At 42.0% G+C, this 6,629-nt stretch overlaps 2 pseudogenes; one reads left to right on the forward strand and one right to left on the reverse strand.

Moving 5' to 3' along the window:
- Positions 1-339: 339 nt before the first annotated feature.
- On the reverse strand, positions 340-1,919 carry LOC127185229 (calcium-responsive transactivator-like; annotated as a pseudogene).
- Positions 1,920-1,976: 57 nt separating this feature from the next.
- On the forward strand, positions 1,977-2,110 carry LOC127185231 (small nuclear ribonucleoprotein F-like; annotated as a pseudogene).
- Positions 2,111-6,629: the final 4,519 nt, after the last annotated feature.

Consider the following 6,629-nt stretch of genomic DNA (forward strand, 5'->3'; position numbering starts at 1 on the left):
CTGTTCATAGTAACATGAATCATGGTGTCTTGTAGATATTGTCTCATCACTGGGCACAAAATATGTGATGACAATATGACCCCCAAAGCTAGCTAAAAACATCAAGGAGCGGGTGATGTATCTCTGTATCAATTTGCAATACTTAACACAGCACCAAATGTGTCACACCATCGCAGCCAGTGGTGCATACCTAGCATCGTACTCAGCGTGAAAAGAGCCGGCTTGACATGCAGACGTGGCATTTGGCAGAGGACATCCAACGTGCCACAACCCATCAGTATTGTCACCGGCTTGTCCAGAACCTACTACCATGAAGGGGCCAAAGACATCGCTTCTCCTTTACTGCTGTTAATTCCCATACTGGCCCTCCTCATAGCCATAAGGCCACTGCTGTTGGGCAAAAAGAAGTCCTGGCTGTGATGCTCTGTAGTTTCCGTACTGGCGTTGGTCTTGCTGGTAGCTTTAGTACTGTGAAGGGGCACCTTGAGCAGGGCAGTAGCCTTGCTACTGCTGCCCCGTGTAGCTCTGTTGGTTGGGGTACTGATGCTGGGAGTAAGTCTGCTGCTGTGCTGTGCCCTGCTGGTACTCTGCCTGCTGCTGACTATATTGGGGTTCCCCCCTCATAGTAGTGCTGTGTGGACTCCTCAAACAAGCAGTAGTACCTCTGTTTTGTACACGATGACTGCTGATAGGCGTAGTCAATGTGGCCATCTGGGTAGTACTGTTGACTCATGGGCTCGGCCGCACCCTGGCTGTGGCTGTGCTGTTTGCTGTAGTACTCCTCCTGGCCCAGGTGTTGCTAGGAAGAGCCTTGCTGGGAGGGTTGGTAGGAGGCCATGGGACACTGTCCCATCATGCTGCTCCCTTGGCACCCTGGCCCATCATGGCAATGGGCACCTGGCCCTGGTAATGCTGACTCCCTCCCTGTGCTGAGTTGTAGTGAGACGTGCTTGCCTGCTGGTGCATCATGGAGACTGGGTTGATGTTGGTTCGAGACACATAGTTGCTGGTGGCACCTTGGCCTTGCATGAGGACACTCTGCGAGGTGGGTCCCGAGTGGCTGTAGCCATGTCCAGGACCATGGCTGCTGCCTGACATGCTCATGGTGGTTGTGCGCAGTGTGCTCTGGGCCTTCTGCTGCATGGACACGTGGTTTGGACCACTACCGATCTGGCCCTGCATGAGAGAGGCGGGGGGGCAGGCTTGTGCTGATGTTATCATTGAGGCTGCCCTGGGGGTGCAGGCCTTGCCTGGAACCACTCTGACTCAGGGCTCCGGGGTCCAGGTTCATGTTCTGTGTTGGTGGCGCAGGAAGGAATGACTGCATATTCTGGTTGGAATCTGCAATGGTGGGCAGGTAGACCAGGTTCCAGTGTAGGATCTGCTGGTACTGGGTGCATTTGGCCATCTTGCCCTTGCTCTGGTAGTCCAAAATGAACTGGATCAGGTGATGGTTCTGGTCCAGCATCTTCAGGATGATCTGCTGAGTGACTTCCCCTTTGCCTCTCAGCCGGGCCAACGCGAAGGCCACAGACGTGGTGGCGGCAAGTTCTCAGCCCGTGATCATTGGGATTTATCCTCCGGCTGTGCCCTGCTGCCCCAGGTGCCCTGACTTATCGTATTTCTTAAAGCAGCCTTTTAATCAGATTTCTACTCAGGAAAATTTGATTCCAGCATAAATTGTAAGAATATTAGCTTAAAGATCATTTCCACAATTTTTTGAGACAGGGCTTCTCTGTGTAACTTTGGCTGCCTGGACTTGCTTTGTACAACAAGTTGGCTTCGAATTCACAGAAATGCATTGCCTCTGCCTCCCCAAGGGCTGGGATTACAGGTATGCACCACCACGCCTGGCTCTTTTCTACAGTCTTTAGGAAACTTAAAATTTTTCATCAAAAGTGGTAACTTTCTCCAGTCATGAGAACTTCACAGCAGCAAGACCAGCTAGTGGCCTGCTCTGATAATGAGTATTTGCAATGAGTTTACCTTTCAATTTCAATCCTTTGCACAATGGACTCACAAGAAAGCCAGTGATATGAAACTAAAGTGGTGAATGGAATATAGTAGCTATATTGTTTCTGAACGTGGCTACATCAACATAAAGTTTTAAAATACAAAACTGCATAGATAGGACATTGTATGAACATATGGGTGAAGTTTTTAAAAGTATAATAATTTCCTTTGTATTATATTATACATTAGAAATATTAAAAATAAAATAAAGATTAGAGATATGAGCGAATAATACTTTTTTTAGCAATGTATGTGTGTATATATAAGGTGTGCTGGGATATATACATATATATAAACATATATATGTATATAGTATTCTGTGTGTGTGTACTATATATAAGTGCTGTGTTGAAAATTGCTGGGCAATGTATATATATAGACACTAGAAGAGAATATCATTCTGCAACATAATAGTCAAAACACTAAATTTACAGAAAAAAGAAAGTATATTAAAAGCTGCAAGAGAAAATGGCCAAGTAACAAACAAAAGCAAACCAATCAGAATTACACATGACTTCCCAATAGAGACTATGAAGTTCAGAAGGGTCTTGGTAGATGTCATGCAAATACTAGGAGATCACAGATGCCACTATACCCAGCAAAACTTCAAATCATCATAGATGGAGAAAACAAAATACTCCATGAGAAAACCAAGCACAAGCAGTACCCGCCATAAATCCAGCCCTATAGAAGGAACTAAAAGGAAAACTTCAACTCAAGGAGGGTAACTTTACACCGGAAAACAAACAAAGCAAAAACAAAAAAGAAGTTCCCCCCCCCCCTCTCTCTCTCTCTCCTACCATCAACATGAAAATAACAGCAACTAACCACTACTGGTCATTAATATCACTCAACATCAGTGGCCTCAACTCCCCAATAAAAAGACACAAGCTATCAGAATGGATGCAAAACCAGGACCCATCATTCTGCTACATACAAGAAACATACTTCTCCAACAAAGATAGACATTACCTCAGAGTAAAGGGCTAGAAAAAAGTATTCCAAACAAAAGAACTCAAGAAGACAATTCTCAATGTCCTCACAGTTTATGATATATATCTATTCATGAGAGTCATTAGATTGCTTTACCTAAATTTAATTATGAAGACGAATTTAAAACATTGGTTATGCAGTCAAGTCCTTGCCTGAATATATTTCACAAGGAAAATCACATACTGACAACAAAAAATATTTCCGTTGGGCTTTATAAAGCCAATACCGAAAAAAGTCTTGGGAAAATAGCCCGGTGTTTTTACTTGATATACAGTGTTCTCAGTTTTATACATGTGAAAATAACTTCTTGTTCATTACTGGCTATGATGCAATTATGAGAAAGTTAAGAAAAGAAATATTTACCCAAATCAATTGTTACTACAAAACACAATCTTATAATGAGTTTTTAGCTCGTTTTCCCCCTTCAATGGGCTGTATTTTCAAATGTCTAATATGGAAAGCCTTAGGAAAAGACTTCTAGGAAAATATTTATAAAAATCAACAAGGAAATATTGAAATTTGCAGACAAATGGATGGAACTAAAAATGATCATCCTGCGTGAGGTAACCCAGACCCAGAAAGGCACACATGGTATATACTCACTTACAAGTGGATATTATCCCAATATGGATGTTCTCTGAGAGTCTCTACTCAGTGGGAGATTGGGACAGGTGCTCAGACTCACTACTGGACTCAAAGTGAGAGTGGTATGGAAGAATGGGGTCAGAGGAATAAAAAGACCCAGAGTGTCCAGGAACCCTACCAGAAGATCATCAAGTCTGGCAGATCTGGGCCCAGGGGAATCTGCACAAACTGTTGTACCAAAAAATGATAATGCAAGTTGTAAACCTAGACCCCCTGTTCAGATCTATCCAATGGACAGCTCATTCTCCACTGTTGAGGGGAGAGCAGGGACTGCCTCTGACATGAACTCTGGTGAGCCCAATTTGATCATTTCCCCTTGGTGGGGAGGCCCGGTGGCACACAGATGAAGGGGAAGCAGGCTGTCCGCATGAGACCTGGTAGCTTGTGGTTACATGGTGTGGGAGGATGTTCCCTTCTATCACAGGTCTAGGGAGAGGAATAGGGCAGAAGAGGGAAGGAGGAGGAGAACAGGAAGATATAAGTATGGAGATAGCAATCAGAATGTAATATGAATAAATTATAATAAAAATCAATATGAAAGATTACTACTAATATTTTGACTTTATATATGATTGCCACAAACCCAATGAGACCACTCTTATTTCGTTATTAAAAACAAACTTTCCTTCATGTTGAAAATTAATTTCTTTATTTATATATATTGTATGTAAATGTTTATTTTTCTGTAGGTAAACTATTTTTATACCATCCCCAAGGAGACCAAAATAAAATCTTGATACACTGGAACTGGAGTAATAAGCATGTGTGGGACACTGGATATGAGTTCTCAGAACTGAACAAGTCCACTGAAATAACAGCAAATACTCTTAACTGTGGAACCATCTATCCAGTTACTGTCTTTCATATTAACTTTTGAGATTATACTATAGTTACATCATTTCCCTTTTCAAATTCTATCCTCTTAACTCCACCATGGCCACACATTTTCTCTTTCAAATTCAATGACTCTTTTACTTTAATAGTTTCAGTGTGTGTGTGTGTGTGTGTGTGTGTGTGTGTGTATGTGTATCAGAGTCACAAAACTAAAATCTTCATGTGTCTCTTCTTGCCTTGCAGCTAACTTACTACTCCAAGAAAAGAACTGGCTTTTCCAGCTGATGTTCAAGATTTGTAAAAGTACTAATGTGCATGGGCTGCAAGATTTGCTTAGGATGAACAAATGTTCTTGTTGTGTGCTGGAGCACCTTCTGGGTATATTCCAAGGAGTGGAATAGCTGGGTCTTGAGGAAGCCCTATTCCCAGTTTTCTGAGATAGCACCAGATAGATTTCCAAAGTGGCTGTACTAGTTTACATTCCCACCAGCAATGAAGGAGTGTTCCTTTCTCTCCACACACTTGCTAGCATGTGGTGTCACTTGAGTTTTTTATCTTGGCCATTCTGATGAGTGTAAGATGGAATCTCAGAGTTGTTTTGATTTGCATTTCCCTGATGATTAAGGACATTGAGCATTTAAGTGCTTCTCAGCATTAGATATTCCTCTGTTGAGAATTCTCTGTTTAGTTCTGAGCCCCATTTCTCAATTGGGTTATTTGGTTTGGTGAGGTTTAATTTCTTGAGTTCTTTATATATTTTGGATATTAGACCTTTGTCAGATGTAGGGTTGGTGAAGATCTTTTCCCAGTCTGTAGGCAGTCACTTTGTTCTTTGACAGTATCTCAGGCCATACAGAAGCTTCTCAGCCTCATGAAGTCTCATTTATTAATTGTTGACCTTAAGGCTTGGGCTGTAGGTGTTCTGTTCAGGCAGTTGTCTCCTGTGCCAATGTGTTCCAGGCTCTTTCCCACTTTTTTTTCTAAGTGACTTAGTGTCTCTAGTTTTATGTTGAGGTCTTCGATCCACTTGGATTTGAGTTTTGTGCAAGGTGACAAATATGGGTCCAGTTGCATTTTTTTTACACATAGACATCCAGTTGGACCAGCACCATTTGTTGAAGATGCTATCCTTTTCCATTGAATAGATTTGTTTCTTTGTCAAAAATCAAGTGATCATATGTCTGTGGATTCATTTCTGGGACTTTAATTCGATTCCACTGATCAACCAGGCTATTGCTGTGCCAGTACCATGCTGTTTTAAATATTGTTGCTTTATTGTACAGCTTGAGATCAGGTATGGAGATTCCTCCGGAGAATTTTTTATTGTACAAGATTGTTTTAGCTGTTCTGGTTTTTTGTTTGTTTGTTTGTTTTTCCATATGAAGTTGAAAATTGAACTTTGAATGTCCTTAAAAAATTATGTAGATATTTTGGTAGGTATTGCATTGAATCTGTAAATTGCTTTTGGTAAGGTGGCCATTTTTACTATGTTAGTTCTCCCAATCCACGAGCAAGGAAGATCATTCCATCTTCTCATTGCTCAACCATATTCATAGCAGCCATATTCATAATAGCTAGAACCTGGAAACAGCCTAAGTGTCCCTCAGTAGAAGAATGGATGAAGAAATTGTGGTACATTTACACTATGGAATACTACTCAGCTATTAAAAACAAGTTGAAGGATCCACAGGATCCTAGAAACCTAGGCAGATTTGGGCCCATGGGTCCCGCTCAAAGTATGGCACCAGCCAAGGACAATACAGGCCATAAACTTCAAACCCCTACCCAGATCTAGCCAATGGACAGGACATTCTCCACAGCTGAGTGGAGAGTGGGGTCTGATTTTCACACATACTCTGGTGCCTAATATTTGACCACGTCCCCTGAATGGGGAGACCTGGTGGCACTCAGAGGAAGGACAGCAGTCTACCAAGAAGAGACTTGATACCCTATGAGCATATGCAGGAGGAGGAAGTCCCCCTCAGTCACAGTCATAGGGGAGGAGAGTAAGGGGGAAATGGGAGGGAGGGAGGAATGGGAGGATACAAAGGAGGGGATAACCACTGAGATGAAATATGAATAAATGAATAAAATAAAATTTTAAAAAATTAGAAAAATACAAAGCAAAAAAAAAATTTCCCGAA

Source organism: Acomys russatus, chromosome X (genome assembly GCF_903995435.1).
Source record: "Acomys russatus chromosome X, mAcoRus1.1, whole genome shotgun sequence".
In the NCBI taxonomy this organism is placed as follows: Eukaryota; Metazoa; Chordata; class Mammalia; order Rodentia; family Muridae; genus Acomys; species Acomys russatus.